Source organism: Schistocerca piceifrons, chromosome 1 (assembly GCF_021461385.2).
Source record: "Schistocerca piceifrons isolate TAMUIC-IGC-003096 chromosome 1, iqSchPice1.1, whole genome shotgun sequence".
In the NCBI taxonomy this organism is placed as follows: Eukaryota; Metazoa; Arthropoda; class Insecta; order Orthoptera; family Acrididae; genus Schistocerca; species Schistocerca piceifrons.
Window position 1 is genome coordinate 218,761,508 of NC_060138.1, and position 14,051 is coordinate 218,775,558.

The window sequence follows — 14,051 nt, forward strand, 5'->3', positions numbered from 1 at the left end:
CTTCATATATAGTTAAGGCTCACCGGCCATTTGAACCCCTTTTTCTGTGCGGATGCACAAACAGTGCCCGAACTCTTACGGGAATCGGCAAAAAGCTGCGAGTAATGAGTATAATGGGCAGGGGCACTGTGAATATAGTGCGGGACAATAAGTTGAGAATGTGGGTCTCACGGGAGGCGTACAGTCGCACTATCCTCTGTCTCCTCGGTGGCTCAGATGGATACAGCGCCTGCTATGTAAGCAGGAGATCCCGGCTTCGAGTCCCGGTTGGGGCACACATTTTCAACTGTCCTCGTTGACGTATATCAACGCCTGTATGCAGCTAAGGGTATTCATTTCATTGTAATGAGTATTGACGCGTGTGCTTTGCTGTGCGAAGTTACTGTTAATGTCGCTTACAAAACTGAGCAAAGAGGCTGTACCTGGTCATTCTAGCAACTCGCTATAAATTTCCCTGCCACTTCTGCGATGCGTTCGTTTCTTTTATACGCTATAAGCTGACTGCTCTGGGAAAAGGAGGCGGGGCTTATCTCAGTAGCAATGTTTTACGAACCGATGGAAAGCTTCGGCACACAGCATCCTCAGCGCCAAGTAACTGTGTGCCATCGGTATGATAGAGAGTTGTAAGTAATAGAACAGTTCGACGCGAGAAGAACCGACTGTCCTTTGTAAGTGCGCTTCAGCACACGCACGCGGTGTCAGCAGTGTGGAGAGGGGAGCTGGGAGGCGCAGAGGCGCTAGCTACAGTGGTCGTGGTACGCCACGCTACTTAGCCTATTGTTTCCCGGGCGCTCCTCAATGTCTCTATTGTGTGGAGAAGTCTCCATCAGCCGCGCCGCTACCGCGTCCACCGGCAGCCGCGCGCATGTGTCTGCCGCTACTTAACCCCGGCCTTCTCATTAGCGGCAGACACGTCTGCGCCGCGATCGCTCATACGGCGAATAAGAAAAAAGGGTCGACCGCACAATGCCCCGGCAGCCGCTTCCGAATCAATTTGGCAGCGCCGAGGCCGGCGGCTGCGGCAGCCCTACACTGACGGCCGACGCTTTTGACATTCCCGAGAACTGCCGGCCGGCGTCCACCGCCGTCTGCAGAACAATGAGAGGCCGGCATCGTCTCCTCAGGCTGCCGCCAACTGTTAAATACCATTTTCAGTCGCAACTACTGATGGCACGTCTGCACGTCACATGTAAAACCTAAGAGGCCTTTCATTTCAGTCCCACAAAGAAGGATCCTTTATTGTATGATTATATGATAGCGGAACAAACACTGGTAGGAGTTACTTCTGTAAAATATCTGGGAGTATGCGTGCGGAACGATTTGAAGTGGAATGATCATATAAAATTAATTGTTGGTAAGGCGGGTACCAGGTTGAGATTCATTGGGAGAGTCCTTAGAGAATGTAGTCCATCAACAAAGGAGGTGGCTTACAAAACACTCGTTCGACCTATACTTGAGTATTGCTCATTAGTGTGGGATCCGTACCAGATCGGGTTGACGGATGAGATAGAGAATATCCAAAGAAGAGCGGCGCGTTTCGTCACAGGGCTATTTGGTAAGCATGATAGCGTTAGGGAGATGTTTAGCAAACTCAAGTGCCAGACTCTGGAAGAGAGGCGCTCTGCATCGCGGTGTAGCTTGCTGTCCAGGTTTCGAGAGGGTGCGTTTCTGGATGAGGTATCGAATATATAGCTTCCCCCTACTTATACCTCCCGAGGAGATCACGAATGTAAAATTAGAGAGTTTCGAGCGCGCACGGAGGCTTTCCGACAGTCGTTCTTCCCGCGAACCATACGCGACTGGAACAGTAAAAGGAAGTAATGACAGTGGCACGTAAAGTGCCCTCCGCCACACACCGTTGGGTGGCTTGCGGAGTATAAATGTAGATACAGATGTATTAGGTTTCACATACATCGGCTGGATAAAAAATAGTGGCAACACTGTTATAATTCATACCAATCTCTATTGACAGACATTCACCGTATTGCATACTCTCATTACACTTTGGTGACGAAAGGTATGAGACAGAGATGTGCACAAATAGAGTGGACGGGAGTATCGCGTAGACGAGGCATAAAAGGGCAGAGCACTGGCGGAGCTGTCATTTGTACTCAGGTGATTCATGTGAAAAGGTTTCCCACGTGATTATGGCCACGCTTCAGTCCGGAACCGCGCTGCTGTTACGGTCGCAGTTTCGAAACCTGCCTCGGGCATGGATGTGTGTAATGTCCTTAGGTTAGTTAGGTTTAAGTAGTTCTAAGGGACTGATGACCTCAGATGTTAAGTCCCATAGTGCTTAGAGCCATTTGAACCATTTGATTATTGCCTCACGACGGGAATTAACAGACTCGGAACGTGGAATGATAGTTGGAGATAGACGTATGGGACATTCCATTTCTGAAATCGTTAGGGAATTCAATATTTCGAGATTCACAGTGTCAAGGGCTGAGAATACCAGCCTTAAGGCACTACCTCTCACAATGCATTGTCCAACGGCCTTCACTTGACAACCGAGAGCAGCAGCGTTTGCGTAGAGTTGACAGTGCTAACAGACCAACAACACTGCGTGAAATAACCGCAGAAATCAATAAGGGACGGGAGACGAACATACCTGTTAGAACAGTGCGCGAAAATTTTTCTTTAATGGGCTATGACAACAGCTAACTGACGCGAGTACCTCGCCTGTGGCGATTCTCCAACCCTAGACAACTGGAAAACCGTGGCCTGCTCCAATAAGTCCCGATTTTAGCTGGTAAGAACTGGGATTTGAGAGTAGCACATGCCCCACAAAGCCATGGACCCAAGTCGTCAACTAGGCATTGTTCAAGCTGCTGGTGGCCCCATATTTGGGTCGGTCGTATTTACATGGAATGGACTTGGTTCTCCTATCCAACTGCACTGATCGTTGACTGGAAATGGTTATGTTCAGTTTATGGATATCATTTGCAGTCATTCATGGACTCAATGTTCCCAAATAATAATGGGAGAATGCACCGTGATACTGGGCCGCAATTGTTCGTGACTGATTTGAAGAACATTTTGGACAATTCGAGCAAATGATTTGACCACTCTGATCGCCCGACCTGAATCCCATCGAACAGCTGTGGGACGCAACCGAGAGGTTAGTTCGTGCATAAAGCGCTGTGCTGGCAACACTTTTCGCAGTTATTGACGGTTATTAAGGAAGCATGACTCAATATTTCTGCAGAGAATTTCCAACAACTTGCTGAGACCATACCACGTTGGGTTGCTGCACTACACTGGGCATAGGAGGTCCGACACAATATTGGGAGATATCCCATGACTCTTGTCACCTCAGTGTATAGTCGTACCGGATCTCGATCATCTTCCCCCAGACAGTTGGAAGGCGCCGTACAACGTCAGCGCGTCCATCACCGACGATATCTCGCAAGGACTGCCCTATGGCACGGGTGGTCTCTTGTGTTGTAGAGCATTCCAAGAAGAGGTTCGTCCAATTTGGCTAACAGTTGATAATCGCACTGACCCCTATCAGGTGAACAGGGTGGACGTTCCAGTATTTGCCACCCCTACGAGAGCAGCAGTTGCTGCACGGAGTTCGTCGTGTGGCGCCATGCATTGTTATGAAGAATAATGGGATGCATTGCCACAAGGTACCGTCGCCTTCTTCTCAGCGCGGGACGAAGGTGATTTCGCAAGAAATTGCAATAGTAGGCTGCAGTGACCGTCTGCCTCTGCGGTACAACGTGATGCAGGATTAACCTATGGACATCGCAAGCTACAATAGCCATCTCTTTGATACTAGCTGGTTCACGGCGCACGCTCTGTGGGCGAGGAGTAGCAGGGTGTTTCCATCCACTGGAGCGTTGCTTTAATGGTAGTTCGTACGGCCGAGCCCGGGTTTCGTCCATAGTTATGATCATTCCAAGAAAACTCCTCGCCCTCGATGTGGTAGCGATTGAGCAATTCCTCTGCAAGTGCGTAACGATGCCACTGTTGCGCCTCGGTCATTACATGCAGTACCCAATGTGCTGCAGTTTTACAGAACCTAAGAGTATCGTGCAAAATATGGACCACTGTTTTGTAACACACACCTACCTCTGCAGTTAATTAGCGCGCAGACCATCGGCGACCCAGATCCAGCAGGGAGGCAAGAAGCTCAGTAGTCATGTTGACGTTGGTGGAGTCATCCCAAATGGGACTAATCGTGAATGGCATTCCAACCATCTCGAAACACTTTCACCCCCCTCTCCACCGTTCGATATGACACTGCTATCTCAACCACACGTCCGACACAGTCCCTGAAAACATCAGCCCTCAGTTATAAAGATTTACAGGACATGAACAAGTTGACAAGAGGTTGAGACCTGGCCGTATCCAATCCCAGATATAGTTCAGTCTGTGCATTGTGCAAGCTGTGAAGGAAACCAAGAAGAAATTTGGAAAAGGAATTAAAATTCGGAGATAATCAATAAAAACTTCGTGGTTTGCTCATGGCATTATATACGATACAATCACATTTATGTTTTCACCGCCTCTGTTCGACGTGCAATAGTTCTTGCCGACCGTTGTGGCCGAGCGCTTCTAGGCGCTTCAGCCCGGAACCGTGCTGCTGCTACGGTCGCAGATTCGAATCCTGCCTCGGGCATGGATGTGTGTGATGTCCTTAGGTTAGTTAGGTTTAAGTAGTTCTAAGTCTGTGGGACTGGTGGCCTCAGATATTAAGTCCCATAGTGCTCAGAGCCATTTGACGTGCAATAACCACTCACAGACGGCAGGTGGCAGCATTAGGCATAGGAGATGGTTCAAATGGCTCTGAGCACTATGGGACTTAACATCTGTGGTCATCAGTCCCCTAGAACTTAGAACTACTTAAACCTAACTAACCTAAGGACAGCACACAACACCCAGTCATCACTAGGCATAGGAGAGTTTATAATACTCATAGGGGGAAAAGGGAAAAGAATACACGTAATGTGGAAACGGAACGATTTATCTGACGTTCAAAAAGGCATGAACATTGGCTTTCGCGCCAAGGATGGAAGCTTTTCCAAAATGGCTAAGTTTGTAAACTTATCACGTGCCACCGTGATTAAAGTATGCCGTTCATGGCAAAATCGCCTTATCCGAAACTGGCACCGAGGCCATTATGGTGCATCACGGTCCATAGATAACTTGGGTGAACGACGGCTACGGAGACGCGTACGGGGGAGTAGACGTGTAATTGTAGGTCTTCAGACTTTTTCGGCGAGGCGTTTTCATTTTGGAAAATCGGGTTTTCTGCCGATAGTCCACATCGTACTTGCAGGATATTTCGATCGCATAACTCGCAATCTTAATCCGCGTCTTAGTTGCACGATATTTCGTTCGCATAACTCGCATTCTTCATCAGAAGGAGCATCTGGTGAAGACTGCAAGTCACTCGACCGAAATATCATGCAAGTATGTCGCGGATTACCGGCAAAAAAAAAAAAAAAAAAAAAAAAAAAAAAAAAAAAAAAAAAAAAAAAACCATTGTCCAAGACGAGAGACTTGCAATTGTTGCGCAACTGAAAGCCCATATCAACCAAGGGGCTACCAAAAACATTGTCCAAGACGAGAGACTTGCAATTGTTGCGCAACTGAAAGCCCATATCAACCAAGGGGCTACCAAAAACATTGTCCAAGACGAGAGACTTGCAATTGTTGCGCAACTGAAAGCCCATATCAACCAAGGGGCTACCACATTGTTTCCTGAGCGACCGTTCAGCGAACGTTGCAGCGTATGGACATCCGCACCAGGCGCCTGATTAATACACCCATGCTGACTGCTGTTCAGCGGTGATGAAAGCTGGAATTAGCACGCCAAAACCGCAAATGGACGTCCGCTTAGTGACGTCAGGTAGACTTTCCGATGAATCACGGATTTTGTTCCATCGGATGGATTGCCGTTGGCTCGTATGGCACGAAACATCTGAAAATAATCACGTTGCAACAATCGTCGGAAGCCTTCAGGTTAGAAGAGGCAGCGTTATGGTCTGGAGAACATTTTCGTGGCCTTGCTTGCATGATCCCGTCATTCTGGGAGGCACAAAGAATCAACACAAGTATGCGTCTATCCTTGGGGGGCCATATTCAGGCATCCGATAGGTGGTCACATTAACGTGAGTAGACAGTGTAATGATGTCAGAGACGGTTAAGGACACGGAAGAGCAGTTGAAAGAAATGGATAGTTTCTTGAAAAGAGATTTTAAGATGAACATCAATAAAAGTAAAACAAATGTAATGGAAGGTAGAAATAGTAAATCAGATGATGCTGAGGGAATTAAATTAGGGAATGAGACACTAAAGTAATAGATGAGTTTTACCACTGGGGCAGCAAAGTAACTGTGATGGCCGAAGTAAGGAAGATTTGAAATGTAGGCTGGCAGTGGCAAGAAATGCATTTCTGAAAAAGAGTAATTTGCTGTCTAATATAAACTTAAATGTTAGGAAGATTTTTCTGAAGATATTTGTCTGGAACGTAGTTTTGTACGGAAGTGATTCATCGGCGATAGGCAATACAGACAAGGACATAAAAGCTTTCGAAATGTGGTGTTGTAGAAGAATGCTGAAGATTAGATGGATAGATCAAGCAGTTGATGAGGAAGTACGCAATCGAATTGAGGAAAACGAAATTTATGGCACAATTTGACTAAAAGAATGGAGGCGGGGGGGGGGGGGAGGGGGGGGGTTAATTGTAGAGAGACAGAGAGAGATTGAAACTTCTATACAGTAAGAAGATTCAAATGGATGTAGGTTGCAGTAGTTATGCACAGGATAGATTAGTGGGCAGAGTTTCATCAAACCAGTCTTTAGACTGAAGATCATAACTGCAACAGTGTGAGGAATATTTACAGGATCTGGTAAGAGGGATGAACAGTGTACTGAGCGGAGGCTATTAAATAACACTAAACCAAAGAAAGATCAAAACACTGAGGAGCAGCAAAAACGAAGTTAGCGCCAAATTTGACTACAGAATTGAGGACTTCGTGGTAGACTGAAGTCAAGGAATTCTGCTACGCTGGAAGCAAAATGACGTAGGAGAAAGTAACGGAAACGGCTGACGTATACGCAGTTTTCCCTTGTGTCGCTCAGATACGATACGTCTGATGTATTGAGCACAGCACGCTTCCACTCTTAAGTCGAAAACGCGAGACAGCATCTGGCGACGCATCGGCCTTCAGCTGGGGAAAGTAGTCTCCGGGCGCCTAACATAGGCACGATCGCCATACAGCTGTCGTGTCTCGGACGGACGTTTTAATCCCGTGAACCGCGGCTACGTACGCTCCAAGAAAGGATTGCCATTTTACAGTTTCGCGTCAGAAGGAACAAAACAAGTGTATTAATCCACACTACTCATCTCATGAGAAAACTGTGAAATAATATGACGTGCACTTGAAAACTTTTCCACCTAAGCTGTCTGCTAGTGTGCAGTGGTAGACATTTTTTATCGTCACCATTTTCGCAGAAAAAACTTGTTTGTGGGTATGCCGCTTCAGAGGCTTTGATTACTTTGCTTTTGGTGGTACTGGTGGTACTGACGTCGTCTTCGTTCCAAAGACAGACTTGATGCGGATCTCCACAGTAGTCTATCCTGTGCAAGAAGCCTCTTCATCTCTCCTTAACAACTATAGCTCGCATGCACTTGCAGAGGGAAGTATCCCAAAATGACATACCCTAGGAGGAAAACCCTGTTGTGGGCATATTTTTTAAATTGTAAGCTTTATTTTCTTTGAGTTAACATTAAAAACTATTAACTACATATTGGTTCTTGAAAGAAGACTATATTACACCTCACATCATTATTAGTATGTAATAATAGAAAGCTTACACAATGTCTTGTACATATATTTACTTTTATTCGCAAATATTACATGTAAACGCCCTTGCCACTTGTTTAACCCAGTACAATCACTGTGAGCCCAAAGTGAGCAATTAACACACCTGAGCCATATCTCTTTTGGGTTCGAGGGACTAAATAATAATAATAATAATAATAATAATAATAACTATCATTAGAAAAGTCCATATCTTGCTCATCTCCAGCAGGCATATCAAAAAGAAGTTTGTTTTTAACCTGTTAGTGTGCATGTCTGGTTCAAATGGCTCTGAGCACTATGGGACTCAACATCTTAGGTCATAAGTCCCCTAGAACTTAGAACTACTTAAACCTAACTAACCTAAGGACATCACACACACCCATGCCCGAGGCAGGATTCGAACCTGCAACCGTAGCAGTCCCGCGGTTCCGGACTGCAGCGCCAGAACCGCACGGCCACCGCGGCCGGCTGCATGTCTGTGTTCCAACATTCTTTCCTTGATGACTTTGGTTTTTACCTCCGAAACATATGGACTGCCGGTCAAAAGTTCTGAACTATCCAGTTACCGTTCGTTGTTGTTGTGGGTAAAATGGCATACACATATCATTTTTACACCCATTCATAGTATGTTATTTTACGCAGAGTTACAGCTTTCATTTACAAGGGCACTACTCATCAACACGTGGACCTACACACGCAGAAATATGGTTAATTGCTTGCAAAGGAAGTGGTTACTCACCTTTTGTGCAAAAAAATATTATAAATTAAGTTGTCCAAGTGTAGTATGCCACAGAAGAACAAGTGTCACAACTTCTAAAACACGATGTGTATGGGTTCTTCACATAACAACGTAAACGTTTAAGCAAACGGCGTCCGCAGCTCGTGGTCGTGCGGTAGCGTTCTCGCTTCCTGCGCCCGGGTTCCCGGGTTCGATTCCCGGCGGGGTCAGGGATTTTCTCTGTCTCGTGATGACTGGGTGTTGTGTGATGTCGTTAGGTTAGTTTAAGTAGTTCTAAGTTCTAGGGGACTGATGACCATAGATGTTAAGTTCCGTAGTGCTCAGAGCCATTTGAACCATTTAAGCAAACGGCATCGCCATTTCTGGTGTAACAGTGTCGCCAAAACAAGAACATAATCTGATGCCATGAAGTGCCGCATCTTGTGGCAGTAACAAGAAAAACTAAGTATGTCATTTTACTAGACTATGTCATTTTAGGACGCTTTACCCTAATCGCTTACTGTACTGAAGCCTTGGTTTCCTGCTGAATTTTTCATACCCACGCTTCTCTCCATTACAAAACTGACGATTACCTGATTCTTTCCTTTCATCAAATGGTGCCATAAATTTCTGTTCTCCCTTATTCGATTCAATACTTTCTCGTTAGTTCCACGCTCTACCTCCATAATCTTCAGCATTCGTCTATAGCACCTCATTTCAGAAACTTCTGTTTTCATACACAGTATTTGCTGCCGTCCACGTTTCACTTCTCGTTATGCTTCTAGAGTAAGAGTTCGACAAGGCGACTGTGTCCTCATGGACACACACTCAGTTTTAATATTTCCAGGTGAAATGGAGAAGACAACACGCACACACTTTCGTATCCCACTTTTTCTATCAAAGGGAATGGAAACAGAGCCCACGAATTCGGAACGAAGTTGTGTTTATAGGTCCCTTGTGAACATAAAAAAGTGACTCTACTTAGAGGTGAATCCTGCTCTACAATAGTTACAACAAAGATTCATTTCCGGTATAAAGTTCCTCTCTCATGCTCACATGTAGCAATGCTTGCATTCCAATTTGACAATGGAGATTTGCGTGTTACACTTCAACCGAAGGTTTAAAGGTCAGTCTGAAATATCAGGGAGAGAAATACGCAGGACCAACACGAAACTATGTGAAATTTTTCAGTAACAAGGGAGTTTTCCGTCATACAGTGAAGAGTTGCTCTCATTGTTTTACTGTTTTATATCTTGGTTATTGGTTAAATAGCATGATCGGAGTATTATAAGTTTCCTCTAACTGATCATTTTCTCATTGATAAAACTGACAAAATGCCAATTTTCTTTCTTCAAACGTCTTGTTTTCTTAAGTAGTAGAACTGCCAGTATACATCAAATTCAAGGTGGAAGTAACGTGGATTAATAGGTAGGGTCCTTACAGGTGTATTTTTATACACAAGCCATGTCTGATTACAGACATTCAGCTTTAATTAAAATGGCAACACAGGTCACTTTCCTCCTGTTCAAGAGACTTGCTAGATTCTTTGAAACCAACAATGTCTTGTTGTTTTCGACCTATTTACCTGTATTTTACCAACTAAACAACCAGGATACATGATCACGAAAAAGCTGTCTTTCCTCAGAAGACAGAAGCTAAGCACAAAACACACTAACAAAATCGTGTTATGTGTTCATGATGCGTTAAAACGGAAAATTTCCTTCACTTGATCCAGGTCACATATCAGCTGTTGCTAACTGGCTCTGCTCTCTGCAGCTGTTTACAAAGTATGGTGACCTTGGCTACAGGCAAGCTTATACTCCTGCCATCGTTGAATCCCGAGCTGTGTGGATTGGCATCTCTAACACAAGCATAATGTGCTGGCATTCCTACAAGATTTGTTTGCATCATAACGTAATCATATGTCAGAGGGTAACATCCGTCCAGCTCTGTAACGTTCCTAATATCTGCAGTCGAGCATTCATTCACGACCTTGAGTATCCGCCAGGTGCGTCACTGACGCGACGGAGCGGAACGTATGACTTTTATTCGAAAGGGTAACTACTTGTCCTGACGTAGCTGTTTGATTTATCTGTTCTGCGACATTACCACAAGTACAGGAACAAGGCAGAGTTAGACGATGAAAGAAAGGGCGAGAGACAACAGACGATGAGTAATTATCCGTAATATAGTCGGTCAAGAAGAACCACCGGAAAATTTACCGGTCAGAGACGGACTACAGTCTTACGTATCCTGCGGCGGGACAGTTTTCGTTTCCTGGCTTGAGCAGGTGTACTAACCGTGAATTATTAACCCGGAACCTGTTGTCCACGCTTGTGACTTTTCCGCCCATATTTAATTACAGACCCGCGCCAAGGCACTGCCAGACATAAGTGTCTGCTGTCGGAACGTCCGCAGAGGTCGCTATTTCACTGTAGCTCCGCGCTGCTGTGATTAATGAGAAATGCTACGCGTTAGTTGTTACGCAGAAATAATTTCACTGTCCACCTGTACACATCGAGCGCGAGGTTTCGTCATCGCCAGCTAAGCGCCACGGCTGCAGCCACACATCCGTCCAGCACTGTCTCATGTCGCTTGTGGAAGCAGAAAAGTGTGCTGGACGCAAGCGTAAAATAAATGTCGGAGTAGTGTGTAGGATATTTGTGGTTCTCAAATGCGCAAAAACAGTCACTACGACGAGTAATTATCCGTTATATAGTCGGTCAAGAAGAATCAACGGAAGATTTACAGGTCAAAGACGGACTACAGTTTTACGTATACTGCGGCGGGACAGATTTTTGCAGTCGTTCGAAAAGATGGCATTCAAATGGCTAAAGTTTTCCTTATGATTAATACTGACTTCTTGGTCAACACTGATAGTGTAATGTACATAAAACATCACGGAGGGAGAAGTCTTCTGTTATGCTGAACTGGAAACAGTCTGGGTAGTCGGATTTTGTTTCTCTGGTTCGTATTGATGAATATGGAGGAGAGTCACAAAAACACCTTGGGTTGAAAGAAAATCCAAATACTAAAAAATATTGAAGAGAAAAAGGGTGTTGAGTAACATAATATAGTAAAGAAATTGTGTGTAAAGGAACGCCTTAGAAGAGAAAATACCCAAGAGGCAGTCCCAGAACATCTGTATTACAAGTAATTAGCAGCAACTACAACTAAATGGCAAAGATGGCGATGGGCGGAGGAGAATAGCTACATCAAGAAGGCATCGCAGTGTCATAATGTGTGTATTGACGGTCCTGTTATTGAAAGATCAAACTAGGCTAATTCACTCTTTTTTTTTTGAGTCGTGCTCAGTTTCACAATTTTTGGTAGTAGTAGCAGTAATACCAGCGTCCACTTTCGTAGATGAGTGAGCACGTAGATGGGTGCCACACGGAGGAACCGGATTTTATTTCCGACACTGCCATGGGCTTTCCCTTGATGGGAGGACGCGTACGGATTGCAATCAACCTTGTGATGCCAATTCAGGAGATACTTGACGGAACAGTAGCGACTCCACGGTCTACAAAGTATGCAAAATGACAGGGAGACCACGTGCCCCTCCATACCACATCAACATGACACCACAAGGCAGGGGATAACACGGCGGCCGGTAGACAACCCTTGGTCTTGACGGTCTGGACGAGGAGTTTGTTACTGATAATAGTAGTAACAGTTGTAGTAGTGGTAGTAGTAGTAGTAGTAGCAACTTCCTACATCCGTGGAACATTTTTACAAGAACACCGAGCATGTCGTGGCAGTACATTTCAAGAACAAAAAACACGATTCGTATGTACAAAACTGTACATACTTGTAGGCCTAGTCTGACTAGGATGGGACAGGTAGTCCGCCATGGCCTTACAGTAATAACCATCCCAGCATTTGCCTTAAATAATTTAGGGAAACTACGGAAAAAGTAAATCAAGAGGGTCAGATGGTCATTAGAGCGTCCATTTGAGATTGTCGAGACTCTTGTGGCTATTTCTTCACGAATGGCCTGTTAGTGGTTTGTATTCGTGCAGATGGCCATTTAGAGGGAGAAAACCGCTAAACGACCGTCCTCTAAAGACCCAGTGACGAGCGCCAACAGGCGCTGCTTCCAGAAGGCGCCGGAAAAGTCTCAACAGATTAATCGTGTGTGGGCAGGAAGTATCGATTTTGCATCGATTCATTGATCAGCTTCAGTAGACGAAAGCCCTAATGCTGTCTTCTCTGGCAGAAAAACCAGTTAACGTTTGTCAGCCGAAGATACCTAGATGACCAAAGACGGCTGATATGTCGAGAGCTTTCAGCCACCCGAAGTACAAGGCCAGTCTGGGGAAAATAGCACATTTTCGTTCGGTATCTGGCGCGAGAGGAGACTTTCATGCCTAGCAGTCCATTATTGAGCTCTGGGTCTTCCCATAACAGGATAGGTCATTCCATTCAGCCCGCATCTCGTGGTCGTGCGGTAGCGTTCTCGCTTCCCACCCCCGGGTTCCCGGGTTCGATTCCCGGCGGGGTCAGGGAGTTTCTCTGCCTCGTGATGGCTGGGTGTTGTGTGCTGTCCTTAGGTTAGTTAGGTTTAAGTAGTTCTAAGTTCTAGGGGAATGATGACCATAGATGTTAAGTCCCATAGTGCTCAGAGCCTTTTGAACCATTCCATTCAGATGTCAGATGTAGATGGAAGACACTGGTAAGCGATTTGTAATAGGATATTGCAGTGCCTGTATTGTTAAGAAAGGCAATGTAATGTTCCTTCGCACATGGATGTATGTCCGAAGGTTCAAAATGGCTCTGAGCACTATGGGACTTCACATCTGAGGTCATCATTCCCCTAGACTTAGAACCACTTAAACCTAACTAACCTAAGGACAGCACAGACGTCCATGCCCGAGGCAGGATTCGAACCTGCGACAGTAGCAGCAGCGCAGTTCCGGACTGAAGTGCCTAGAACCGCTCGGCCACAACGGGACTCGAACCCGGATTTCCTACTCTACACAAGCAGTCGCTTTAACCACTTTGGCTATTCCCACACGACACGCGACCAGACTCAAACCTCCATTCGTCGTCGTTCATGCGTCACAACCTGCACTCGTACATATTATGTAATTCTCGTACGTGAGGGGGATATCGGCGGATAAATGTGATATTGCTTTGCCTGTGTTATTAAGAAGCAAGTCCGAAGGCACACGGCAGTGTACTTCGTGATAAGACAGGCACCGTTATTTCTGATTTATTCGCCAATACCAGGCCCTCGACTCTCAGAAAATACGTATAACGTTCCTGGATGGGAATGTACGTAACGTACTAGTGCAGTTTGTGAGCAATGAACGACGACATATGGAAGTTTGTGTCTGGCCGTGATTCGTTCACGGATAGCCGAAGCGATTAAGGCGACCTCTCGCCTAAAGTGGGATATCTGGATTCGAGTCCCGGTCCGACACAAATTTTCACTGTCGTCATTCCGTCATACAGCTGATGGCTGTCCGTATTCGCAACTGCGAATGTATTTCATGACTCTTTAATAGGTT